Raw genomic sequence first — 14,068 nt, 5'->3', positions numbered from 1 at the left:
TTCTCGCACTGATTGTCTTTTTGATTGGTTAAGATACCGGGGACTGAAAGACAGATGAAGGCCAGGACAGATAGAAGAGCGGACAGACATCACAACCTGTATTTATCACGTATCTCAAGTCACTGGCCTCAGTCTGTTCATCTTATTCAGAATTCATCGTCTGGTACGAGATGAGACAAGAGATTCTAGTCTGGGATTGTCTAACTTTAAAGGCAGAAATCTCTGTTTGTGTCTGGTGTCTTGCTCAAGTCCGAAGGACATGCAGTGCCACATGTGAAGTTGTTTTGACGAGCGGTTCACATTCGCAAGAAATAAATATAAATACACTGTATACAGCATTCAATGCCATGCTGCACTAAGAGATGGAGCCATGGATCTTGCAAGAGGCCAGCAGGCACTGCACTAGTGTGTCACCAACGGGAATTGCATTGTATGAGCCCAATGAAGAAACAAGTGCCCTGCTCAACTTTAGAAACCATTGTGGTACAATAAAAGAATGCTGTCAAACATCCCAGCATAAAATACTTTTCAGCTTCATAAGTTTGGAACCGTAAATGGTTCTTTTCTAATCAAACATGACAACAGACAACATGTTTTTCAGAGAGTGTTCATCCATGCCACAGTACCTGAGCCATCTCTGCCAGAGCATTAGACTGCACATGACTTGATCACAGAGGCTGAAAATGCATCGTTCTCTAACTATCAGTCTTGGAAAGTCCTTCCTTCTGCCCTTGGTGTCTGGTTTGACATCATACAGTAGCATAATATGAGAGGCAGCATCTTATGATCTAAGCAACATTAGGCTAACTCAATCAACCAGCGCTACTTTCCCTGAGCAGACAGAGGTGGAATCGAATTAGCATGTGTTAGTAAAGAGGGAGAGAAACACAATGGGGGGGGGGGGGGGGGGGGCAAAGAAGTCCAATATCCGCCGTGACTGTCACCATCTATGTGAGGAGCGTCTGGTTGACTGTGAACTTAAATGTCGGAGGGGTTTTCTGGAGCAACATCCGTTTGCACTTTATGTAAATTATCCTTTCACCAAGGCTTTCCTCAACTGATGGTGGCCTAATGTGATAATTCAGTCAAAGTGCATTCAAAAAAGAATATTCTGTAGACGAGAGACAAAGGACAAGCAGGAGAGAGTCAAAAAAGAGTGAAGGAAGCCATTAGAGTAAGAGTAGAGGGAGGACAAAGTCATAGAAAAAAACGATTTTCTTAACAAAAACAAAGAAATGAAAACAATGTCCACCAACATCTTTCACAAACTCCCCCTGTGCAAAATATGTGTTAAAATGTAATATGTTAGTTGCCTGTAGTGGCTTGTAGCTAGTATCCGGCTTCCATCTCAGCCCTGTGGCTTCTTTATCTACCGCCGCAAAGGTCTGCTCAGAAAACACAGCCACACAGGATTGTGTAACTGATAGCAAGCTGGGTGGGGTAGAGTTAGGTATGGGGAAGATAACAAGCTACTGGCACACAATCTGAATGACAGCTGCCATAAAAGGGTGGGAGACATAGTGGCTGCGTCTCAAACATGGTTATGATATAGAGATAGACAGGAAGGACCGATTTGGATATTGTGATGTTGTTTCCTTGTCAGCTGTACAAACAGTGACCGGATACTTGGTCTAGTTCTGTAAGATAAAGCAAAACCTCCCCTGAAAATTATGCATTATTTACAATATATTGTTATCCAAAAGCAGACACCATTATTCCAAAGCAACATGTTGTGCATATAATAGGCACAGGCCTTCAGTACACAGTTCTGACAGTGGAGAATGAGCATATTGCATGGCAGTATGGCAGTACTAGACATACCAAGTACATTGTGGCACACACACATGTACACAAGTCGGCATATACATGCATATGCACACATCCAGACTAACTTCTCAAATCCCCTCTACTCTATTCAGACTGGACCTTTTTGGACCACTTGACATAACTAGGTCTGCCCATGCATAATGGCAGCATGCAGATTTCAGCCCTTGATGTGGAGAGGATCCTCTTTGTGTGTGTGTTCTGGTGTGGGTGTGTGTGTGTGTGTATTTGAGTGTGAGTGTGTCCATGTGTGTGTCTCCATGTATGAGTTTGTCTATGTGGGCTCATAGGCTTCATCTGGGATCTGCAGATGCAGTAAAGATTTGGCTCAACCTGCTTGAGAACAATGCAGTGAAGGAGGAGGGTGGGAATGGGAGAGGGGTCAGGGGGGGTGGCCCCTGAGTCTCCTCCCGGAGAGCGAGACAGCTGGACTTACAACTGAAGCATAAAGACAATCTATTTGAGGATCCCTGCCACAGAAAGAAAAGTGTTTGATGCAAACTCTTTATGGTGTGTACGACGTGAGTTGAAGTCACACACTGTTACTGAGCCCTCATTTCATCCCATCATGCCATATTCCGTGAGTTTTGATTTGGGTAGAAAGACCGACAGAGAGAGACAGAGAGAGGGGGGAGTGAGGGAGAGGAAGATGGGTGGGTGGGTGGGAGAGAGAGAATGAAAAGACCACGAGAGCGGAAAAGAGAGAGTGGGAGTGACAGAGAAAGAGCACCAAAGAGCGAGAGAGTGGTTGAATTCCTCCCAACCCTGTGTACTTAAGCACAGCCAGGACTCAGAAGATGCATCAGTCACTTAAATAGCTTGTGATTGCTGCTGCCATGAAAGCTCCCATTTAAAAGACCCTTCTGCTGCTGTGTTCGATGATTCAATAGAACACACAAATGTGTGTGCGTGTGTGCTACTCAAGTGAAAGGTGACGGAGAAAGTCTGAGTGAGTTTATTTGTCTTTATCTACCAGTGTACACATACATTCGTATGTTTGTGTGTGTGTGTGTTCATTGCTTTCCTTTTGACCTTTAAAGACTGCACTCAAACTAAGATCAGAGTAAATGTTCAGTTTCTTACAGGTTTTCTGAAAGGCAACAGCACTTAAACATCAGAGTGCATTTAGAAAGAAGCAATATGATGAACACGAACACGAACACACACACAGCTAAAGTATGGTCAACTTCAAATGGTGTGTCAGCCTTTGTAGAATCTCACATTTATGATTAGTCCATTTGTTAATTTCCACATTGACCTTGCTGAGAAGAATCCCTGGTTTGAAAACGACGAGAGCACATATTTCCATCCATTTCTCTCCCTCCATCTCCATCTTTTCCAGCAGATGCAGTATAATGCCCGACTGACCTTACTGTTCCCTATCTGGTCCCTGCACATCCAAAGCACACACAAAGGATTACACACACACGTTGTGTATGTGCACTATGGAAAGGACAGGCACGCACACTTCACTCCAGGTAGCTCAGACAGACACCTTGAAAATAACTGCTTTCCTACCAAGACACCTCAGACACAAACAACTTTACCAACAACAAGTGCACTATACAGTACATACACACACAGACAACACCAGACACAGACACAGACAGGTCTCCACTGACATCCGTCTACTCTGTTGGTCTGGAACATTTGCACATCCACTGCAAAAACAAAGGGTTTGGCCAGAGTTATTTTGGGTCTGTGAAGCGACTAAATCACAACCTTTTTCTCTCTCGGCTACGCTCTGATGCTGGATTGGGGGGTTTCCCCCTGTTTGATTGGAGTTAAGACATTTACACTGTCAGGCATACCGCAGTACGGCAAGTCATGCCCACATGGATAAGACAGTCCAATAAAGCTGAACAAGGGCTAAGAGAAATAGGTGAATCTAGTGACACATGCATATCCAAGACACGGTAGTTTTTGACATCTTAGAGGACATGTTTTTGTCCATAATTTGTGTGAGGATAGGCGTGAATGTGTGTACATCTTAAAATGGTGATTAATGTTGAAGGTACTAGGCCAGGGACAAAAGGGACAGAGGATGAGAGAGGAAGTGAAAGATGGAAAAAAAGGTTAATGATGGGTTTATAGTTGTGCTGTACATCAAGGAGTGGCACACTTATCTACATCCAACACCGGGCTGGAGAGGCTGTTTGTCAACATGTACACACTGTCACACAGACACACACAGAGCATTTTTCAACACAAACGCAAACACACACAAAGACAAAACCCCAAATCCTCAACCTCACAGATGCCTCACAGACAAGCCTCACAGACAAACCTCACAGACAAGTTCCTTTCACCTTTATTTTTGCTCACTATGTTTGTGTGTAGAGCAGTGGTTCCCAACTCTGGTCCTCGGGACCCCCTGTCCTGCATGTTTTAGATGTTTCCCTGCTCGAACACACCTGATTCAAATGAATAGGTCATTATCGAGCTCTTCAGAAACCTGGTAACTACCATTCATTTGAATCAGGTGTGTTCGAGCAGGGAAACATCTAAAACATGCAGGACAGGGGGTCCCGAGGACCAGGGTTGGGAACCACTGGTGTAGAGTCTTCATTGTTATTAAAGTTTTTTTTATGTCTGAGGAGCTGAGTGAAAAGGAAGGAAATGATTATCGTTGGTGACAGGGAGAGATGGTGGTCTCTCACTTACTGCCTGAAGAATCTTTATTCTATTCTATGACCCTAACCTTTATCTGCTCTCTCCCTTGGCTGGAAAGGTCGACTCTGGTGTGCAGGGAGTCCCTGTAGTACAGAAGGGTGGGTGTAGGGGGGGTAAAGCTAAAAACTCAGGCTTGGTGAGGAGAGCAAAAAGTGCACAGCAAGGTGATGAGAGATGAAAAAGGAAATACACAGAAAGAGAGGATGAGAAAGAGAGGAGGGAGATGAGGGAAAGGACAGGGCAGGAGAGAGGGGAAAACTTAAAGGGGAGGGAGAGAACAATATAGGGGAGGGGAGAGGCGAGGTGAGAGAACAAAACAAAACAGGACAGAAGAGAAGAGGAGAGAAGAGGAAAGGAAAACTGGACTCAATCAAAACCGATATTGTTACCATTTACAGAGCAGCTAAAGAGAAGGAAGGTGTGGTGTACATGCGTAATGGTGTACAGATTATACACACACCCTCAAGTTTCTTTCTTCTACACACTGCCAAGCTGCTGTTGATATTTCACAAGATGCTAAATAGCAGTCCCACAAATCTGCACCTGTAGTATGCACATAAATAGCTGCCATATTTGTGCAATTGCTGTAAATGCCACCAGTCATATTGGCAGTCTACTTCCAGCACATATATTACACCCCTCTTGTACAATTTCTGATCCCCAAGTCATTGGCGCCAAGCATTTGAAGTGGCACAGGATGTATGAGGGAAGTAGAGGGAAAAGGATAGAAGAGGAGAGGAGGGATGATATCAATGAATTATCACTGAATATTCATGCATAGCCATTGAAATTGTCTGGGATTGTGTGCATTCAAGGTGGATTGAGGCTAGCACATGTAATAGACGTGTCCAAAATGTTCTAAAATGTTCAATAGCAGTTATGGGCTAGATTTGAGACTGCCATCGAAGGGATAGAGCTGCAGCAGGTGCACGCAGACACACACACATACCTTTCTTCTGTCACCACCAGCCCCCTGGTGGCCCAACTCTAATGGCTTCACCGCAAATGAAAACTATCCATCAACGTTACGGCTTTTAATCTGCATGTATCCCCCCATCCCCCCCTTAAACACTTCTTCATGCCTCCCCTCATCCTTTCTCTCTCTTTCCTTCTCCTTCCTTCCCAGCACCTTTCCTGCATCACTTCAAATTAAATGCTTGGCGCCGATGATGGTAAGTGTGTGTGGCGGGTCGCTCGACGCCGGCATTTCATCTTCCAATGATTGCTAAATTGCGCTAACTCAATCATCTACATGCAGATACAGGCATGGCACGTAACACACACACACACACACACACACACACTGGAGAAAAAGAGAACTGGCAAGATATGATACTGAATATTTTTAGAAGCCTAGATGCCAGCACATTATAATGTGAAGCCTAGTATTTGATAGGCATCCTAGTTACTTGCTATTTTAATATGAGTAAATATAATTGAAAATGTATTTCTTGGTAAATACAAATTTTCAATAGAAAAATTGAATTGTAACTAAATGTTACAGTAGTAGTTAAAATGAAAATTAGCCGATACACAAACTAAACAGCTTGCATATACTGTGTATAAAACCTGTTTTCTGGTAAACTAACAAATTCTCCATCTGTAGCTTTGCCTGCTAAGTTAGCATTTTGCCCAAAAAAGCAACCAGATGGCATACAATTGTATGTGCTAAGCTAACATCTAAACAATGTAGCCAGGTAATGACATTATGTGCCTGCTGCTTTTTCGGCTAAACTATTGTAGCATTAAACCCATAGCAGCTCACAAGCAAACTTATTGTTTTCAATAAGGCTGAGCACAGTGCTACTCTTGATCCGCCATTACCTAAATATATTACCTATTCAAAACAGGGGCTCTAAATGTGAACGTGAAGCCGCGATGGATCTAATCTAGATGAAGTAATTACAGGGAGAGGGGGGTGAGAGGAGAAAGTGGGGTGAGATGGGGTATTTTGTCATCCTCTGGGAAAGGCAGAGCGATTATATGGCCACTGGTGCCTCTAATAGCCATTTTGAGAAAGAACAGAGACGAGAGAGACATACGTTATTAGTGAATACAGTAAAATGTGATTTTGTAAGAGAAAGAGTGGAACATGCAGTACTGGTCCTGGTCAAAACCACCCTGCCCAGATTGCTAAACTATCACTGCCCTCCCTCCCTCCCTCCGACCGACACTGGGGCTAGACAAGCACACTTTCTTGAAGTAAGCACAAAATGGTAGCTGATCACCACAAAACAATATAAGTCTGTAAAACGTATTAAAAATATATATATACATTATTGGAGGATTGTAGACACTGGGAAGCCTATAACTACAGAGGTGCTAAAAATATTAGTTGGCTGTTGCTAAAATGAAAATGGAGCATCCACAAACCAAAGAGTCTAAGAAAACAAACAATTCAGTTGTTAAACAAAATGGAATTTAAAAGCAATTTATACAGGGGTTTTGAGAAAATGTGATGTGGTTTACCAGTGATTTGCCTCACAGCTTCCTTTGTGCAAGTGAGAGGTTGTGTGCGTGTGTGTGTGTCTACCAAAATGTTGGGTAGTACCTACACACATGATCTACTACTGTACATGTCCCTCTTATATAACACAAAACACACAGAGATACTCACATAAAGATGTAATCAATCAATCACTCCAGTCAGTGGCATCCATTTCATTTGGCCTGGAGAGAGAACTTGATAGCAACAGTATTTGAAAAGCTAGTCCCTCTGCCCATCCCTTTACCTCGGGGGGACAAATTCTTCCCTCGTTTCCTTTCTCATCCTCTGTGCTCGCTTTCCTCTTGTTTTGCATAACTTCTCTATGATTCTACTTTGGCTTGTTCTCCATTCTCTCTGTCTAAATCTCAGTTTCTCTTTCCCTCTTTCTCTTTTTTATCACACCTTATGAAGACTGATGGGATGTGGGCGGAGTGGTTGAGTGAAAGAAGAAAAAAAGAGCAAAGAGAAGGTGAGGAAGGGAGACAGTGAGTGTCAGTAGGGGTGGAGGTGAAAAGTGCAGATTATGTGTATGTGAGAGAGTGTGTGCGTGCGTGCAAGTTATATTGGTTATGGCCAGAATCAGGTTGGCCCTGGGATTGGCACATTCCAAACTTGATCACAGGATATCAATCGTCATGGTAACCCCATGGGAAACGGAAGGATGGGACAGGCATTCCTCTGGGCCACAGCACATTGGGAATTAGACCAAGCCTTTAATAAAGGTTCTGAAAAGTCAAACACACAAATACACAATGATTGTCAGGTATGTGGGTGCCTTCCTGCTAGTGAATATTATAAGAGGGTAAGAGAAAGAGGGGAAGGGAGGGTAAATGTGTGTGTGTGTGAGAGTGAGTGAGTGTGAGAGTGTGAGAGTGTGAGAGTGTGAGAGAGAGAGAGAGAGAGAGAGAGAGAGAGAGAGAGAGAGAGAGCAAGGGTGAGTGAGGGGGGACAGAAAAAAAGTTATGAGAAAATAAACATTATTTGTAATTTGTAAGATGTGAAGCCAAAGCAAGGACAGATAAGTTTAGGATTTCGTTCTTTGAATCTGGAGGCTGTAGAAAGATACTCAGAAAGTACTGAAAATATGTCATAAGTTCAAATCATTCATTGGGACAGACACACAGAGTGGGAGAAAGAGAGATCTATTACCATGTATTTCATTAGTTCCAGTAACGAGGCCTTGGTTATGACAGCCACTTCCTCTCTGAATGAGTATGACTATCAGTCTTTAAATCAGTCAGTCAGATGACTTTCACCCCAGCTAGATAATAGCTGAGGTAACAGAGCAAGTCAATCCTGCTGCGTGTGTATATGTAAGTGTGTGTGTGTGTGAATATATGCTTACATTTGTAGAGAGAAAGGCCCAGAGATTTCTTGGTCAGAGCTTGCGTACAAGTTAGTTTACTTGCATCTATGGTTACTATTGTAGAAATGTGTGTTCTGTAAACTGAATTTTACATCAAGTAGCTCAATTAACCTTGACCACTTTGTCCAACTTTGCCAGACAGAGGGTAGTTAAAGGCTAATTGTTCCTAATAGCCTATGCGTGTCCCCAGTTTTAAGCGTGAAATTGGGACGTATGGCCACTTTACACTTCCACCCAGACTCTCATGAACCCAGCTCTCCCCAGGTGAGCCCAACCCCCTTGCCCAGCCTTGGCAGCCCTTCCTTGGGAAACAGCTGGAGGAGAGTCCCTGGCTTGGGTCCGGGCCTAGGCCTGGTAATCCTATCCAGTACTGGCAGTGAAACAAAACTGGGACGGCTGCCATTTCGAGGAATAGAAAGGGAGAGACAGATAGATGGAGAGTATAAGCGATGAAGAGAGAGCAGGAGTTACTTTCCTCTTCTTTCCCCCCAAAATCCTTTTTTTTTTTTTTAAGTCTGTCTATTTCTTCTTTCACTCAGTCTCTCTCACCACCCACTCTCTCTGTCTCTCCAGCTCCCCACTTGTCCTTTCCTCCCTACCCTTCTCTCAGACTCTCTCCATCTCACCATCTCGTCTCCTCCCTTTCCCCCCTCACGCAAACAGCCCTGGGGAAGACCCTTGGCAGCTGCCCCACAAATAAATTTACTGCTGCAGAGCACTGAGCTGTGGAGGGAAGCAGGGCTGAGGAAAGGTCCAGAGGAATAGGAGACAGAGAAAGAAAAGGAAAATTGTATGCATGTAATGTGTTGCTGTAACAAACCCACATTTTCACTGCTACAAAACATGCTGCACACCCCACAAATTCAGACAAACCATGACTAACATTGGTCCACCAAACTGCTCCTTTCAAAACCTTCTCCCCCCATACTCTGAACTACGAAATACTCCCAATACTGAGTAATATTTGACATGAGGAACGCATGTACTTCAGGTCAAAAACACAGATCAAACCAGATAGGAGTATGTCTATCTGTCCTTTCCTTTCCTTAACCCAAAGGGCAAATCTCTAATATATTTCTCTATACCCTACAATCTTCTCTTAATCAACCAGGTTGAAGAGAAAGAACAACCATACAAAAAACAGATGATGAGTTTGAGGAAATGATTTCCGGACGATTGAGACAGGAAGTGAGCATTGTCTTTCAGACAGGAGAGGAGGGCAGAGTAGACAGAAGTTAGTTCTAGAGAGTTGGCACGCACCCATAAGGCCTTATTTATGAAGGCTCTCTTAGACTTCTGGTAATATTTAATCTGGTTATGTAAGGCGAGGGGAGGGCAAAGGTGCTTTTTCTCTTTTAATCTTGTTTGTTCGGATTTGTTAAGGTCATCATTTGACAATGAACGGATAAGAATGCTGATGTACTAAGTTGGAATTTGTTTTTGTGCAGCTCATGGGAGCAAGGGCCGAGTGAATGGCTTTAAGCAGACGTACACACACACACACACTCTACAGGCATGCGAGGGGGAGCAGCTGGACTAGAAGGGACAAGGATACCAGGTGGGACACACATACCTCGCCTCTGGTTTGGCCTGTAGCCACGGCAACACCACAGGTTTTGACCACAGATTTAGCCTAGTAAGGCTACCGGAGGAAGGGGTGGGTACCAAGGTCCGGACGGCATAGTTGACATTGTTCAGCTGTCTAGGAGCTCACTGTCCCCCTCCACTCCTTGTTTTCCCATCCCTCCCCCTCACTCTTTTGCTCTCTCTCTCCCTGTCCCGATTGCATTGTTCTAGTGGTGTGCTCAGAGTGCACCTCCTTTCTCCAGGCTCAAGATATAGCCAAGTTTAGAGAAGAAGGAACAAGAGAGAAGAGGGGGTGTGCACACACTGCAAGTGAGAAAGGGAGAGGTGACCAAGAAAAGGAGACAAGTTTCATAAAGAAGAGACAAGAAGCAAGAGGAAGACAGCGACAGAGAGAGGGAACAACGAGAATAAAAGAGGGCATTGTTGGAACGAGAGCTGTGAATGAGACAGAAGAGAGGGCAGGATTAAAGGGGGGGGGGGGGTCGGCGGGCAGCCAATTATTTGAGCGGCGAGCATTTATTGACGCCCGAGTGTCTCCATAGACCAACTATGTTTGAGAGGGCAACGTGCCGTCTAAAAAGAAAGCAACCAAGGTCAGTCATCATACCACTCCTCTCCTGGCGTGGAGAGAGAGAAATGGAGGAGGGGATGATAGAGAGTGGGTGAGGGAGAGAGTGGTGAGGCAAAGGTAGAGAGGGAGAGACGAAGGGGTGGGGGAGAGAGAGGAGCCTTAAAAGCCAAAGCTTTCTGTCCCACCTCCTCAGAGGAAAAAACTGAAGTGACAGCACTTGAAAGGGTTGAGGGGGACATGGTCAAGAGTATCATACATGTCGCCTTCTCTAGAGGCTGTATCAACAATACCATGACCCCCTGTAAGTTCTCATCACGGTTCAATGGGGATAACAGGAATGAGAGGGCAAGACACCCAAACATCTTTTAAAATGTTGCCAGTGCCCCGTGTCCTCATCTATCGCCTGCCGCTGTCCTCGTTGCATCTCGGACAGTACTTGGTCCGACACCCGTGTCACATCCCCTTAAATTTCTGTCACCCCCTTCCACATCCTCCCTCGCATTCTCTCCTGAACCTTTACCCCCCCCCCCCCCACACACACACACGAACACACATTTACAACATTGTGACAACACAGGAAGGAGGTGCCAGCGATGCAGAACACTCAGGAAGTCCCATCTCCTAGATTAGCAGGGAGCTTTAAAAGCATACTGCCCAACATCCTTGACCCTGTTGCTCCCTACAGACATGATAAAGGAAAAATGGAAACAAAGCCAGTTCATAGACTGTACCCACACAATTAACTTGGTACAGAGGAAGAGATTTCAAAGGTTGCAATGGAAATAGTTTTACAGGAGAAAACGAAAGGTTATGGCTGAGAACTTAAAATGAGTACCGGCCCAGAACTTTCCAGACTCGGTTGAAGCGGTTGACTAGGCCGTTTTAAAAGAGCTTGGGGACGGATAAGATATGGTGTCATTAGAGGAACAAAAGGTGTTTTGTAACACCCGAATGCACGCTCACACAAATATATAAACAAAGAGAATTACAACCATTGATTAAGCTGTGATCCAGCTGTGCTGTGATTCTCAGCAGCCATCTTTGCAAATGAATGAGAGATGATTGACAATTCCCTCTTGGAATCGGATCATCCGATTATCATGCACAATGTCTAATTGATGAGGAGGGGGGTTGTTGTTTGATAGTGAGTTGATTACATTATGTTTAGATTGAAGTGACTGTAGATTGGAAATTGAATTATTGTGTTTGGCTCATTGATTATGGCTGTGGCTTACCAGAGGAGGCAATGTATTCACGCACTAGGCCATCAAACAAAGACCCACACATGCAAAAACACAGTCGCTAAAGCAAATGCATATGCACACACACGCCCTAACCTTGCAACTATGCACACACGGATAACCACATATGCAAGCGAAAAAAGTTTACTCAAAATTGCACTTAACTTTACTACCTTTTAATTCATCCCCCCACCAGTCAAGGTACTAATATATAATACAATTAGAAAGTAAATGTGGCTTGTGGAAAATTAAGGAATTACAGATGGTCTGGAATTTGTTGTCTCTTGAGAGGAAAGAAGGGACAAAGAGAGTGAAAAGGAAAGAGAAAATATTTTTCTGCATTGGATGTTTATCAAGCTGTTCAGAGACAACAGTGGGTGAGGGATAGTAAGCTGTTAAGAGATGCTGGCGACTAAGGAAACATCTTCTTAAGTGGAGATGTTGATGCAGAATAGTGCATCTCGAATTGTCAAACATGCATATGTGCCCTCACACTCATACACTCAAACACACCAAACTATTCTCATTCACACATTTTCCAATGCTTCTCTTGCATCAAAGTGTCAAAACAATGTATCACATCTACTACAGCTTCCCTCTCAGCTACATCTGCGGAGCAAAAGACTGTTTTTGTGCGTGTGTATTTCTACGTTTGTCTCAGGTCAGAAACGAATGCATTGGTCACAAACATCTGTGTTGTTGTGCAAGGCTGGACCCAGGTTGCAGGTGCTTTTGCCACCTGGATGGTGTAACACTGGCTAGCTGTATGGGGTTTTCAGACTGATAGTTTGAGAAGAGGCTGCTCTCTTTTAGCATTGTAGAGGAGACAATGCTATCTGTAACAATGCTATCTGTAAAGAGTCTGTACATCTTGAGGGGAGAAAAAGTTTCATGACATTTTTAAATGAAGAAAAAAAAATCTGAAGTTGTAGGTGTGATCGCGCGCATTATCACACGCTATCAACATGCCAATGAAAATCCATTAACCCTACGGGCTGCCATGTCAGTCCATCTAACAATCAGACATTTAGCCCTTCTCAGGAACAGGCCCAGGCGCGTCAACCCCCCCCCCCCCATCCCCCTCCCTTCCTTCCCAACGGTGGCCTTGAAGACCCATGTGCCTAGGTGACAGCCACTTGAATTCTCACATGGAAAGAAATATCCAGAAAAGATGAAAAAGAGTGGCATAAGCTTCACCCATATCCCTTCCAACCACCCCCGTAACTTAATCGTCTATTTCGCTTGGCAAATTAACGCCTTCGCTTGCTGGAGCCCCTCTCCTTAGCCCTAATTGGGAGGGCCCGACAAGAAGCTGCCCTCAATTTCAACATGCAGTCTCCCTACCTGCCCTCTATCATTTTCTTCTAGAGGAACACGGATGTATCCGATGGCGTTCTCGGAAATCGCTCGTGCACACACATACACACACAGAGGAATGCAAGAATACACACATGCAGGGAAGCCTACACACATCCACACACACGTGTCTGAGAGAGTGGCTCCAGTGGGAAAAGGCACTTTCCGGAACGTTTTACCCAATTTGCATTGCTCCAAGCACTATCGTTCTCTCAGAGGAGCGGGTGGAATGAAAGGAGAGGAAATGAGAAGAGAAAGAAGACGAGAGTTACAGGGTCCCTCACTTGAAATCGTGAAAGTAAAACATTGCATTTTGGTTAGGATGGGACAATTGTTAGCTCATGAATTCAAAGTAATGGAGACAGTATTCCCTATGATATGAAGACACATCATCTGGACAAGGATACACAAAATAACTGCAAATGCAGATTGAGGAAAGGATGGACACACACACACATAGACCACAGCCTAAGCCTCAGTCAACCGTTGGAAGTCAAACAGAGAAAAAAGGTAAGTGTAGCACACTGGTCTAAATTTACACGGAGAAGCCTTTCCTATTTGGAACCCTTTATCCAGTGGTGGACTGGAATTGATGAGCTATTGGCGTAGGCCGACCTTAAAATCAGTTTAGATAGTAAGAAAAGAGGAAGAAAGAGAGTGAAAGAGGCAGAGACAAGAGATGAACAGAAAGGGAGTGATATTTAGAGGGGGTAGACGGAGAGAGACCCAGAGAGAGTGAGACAGAGGTCAGGAGATGGGGAGAAGCAGAGAGAAAGAGATACAGAGAGAAAGTGAGAGAGAAGAATCTTGGCAGCAGAGAGCTATGTAAGAACACCAAGGAGATGTGACAGGATTTAACCTCAGCTGGTGTCATATAAGCTATGCTGGCCAACGTACTTCTTGCACTTCCATCAATATGTTTTATTAAAGAGTGAACGGCGTCACACTGCACCGTTGAGTGA

At 44.3% G+C, this 14,068-nt stretch overlaps 1 protein-coding gene across 2 annotated transcripts in view; it reads right to left on the bottom strand.

The window, feature by feature from the left end:
- The window catches only part of LOC124471181 (plexin-A1-like), a 164,110-nt gene that overhangs the window by 83,206 nt on the left and 66,836 nt on the right, over window positions 1-14,068 (bottom strand). The window lies entirely within an intron of this gene.

The sequence above is a fragment of the Hypomesus transpacificus genome, chromosome 9 (assembly GCF_021917145.1).
Source record: "Hypomesus transpacificus isolate Combined female chromosome 9, fHypTra1, whole genome shotgun sequence".
Taxonomy (NCBI): Eukaryota; Metazoa; Chordata; class Actinopteri; order Osmeriformes; family Osmeridae; genus Hypomesus; species Hypomesus transpacificus.
This window is presented reverse-complemented; position numbering and strand designations above follow the sequence as displayed.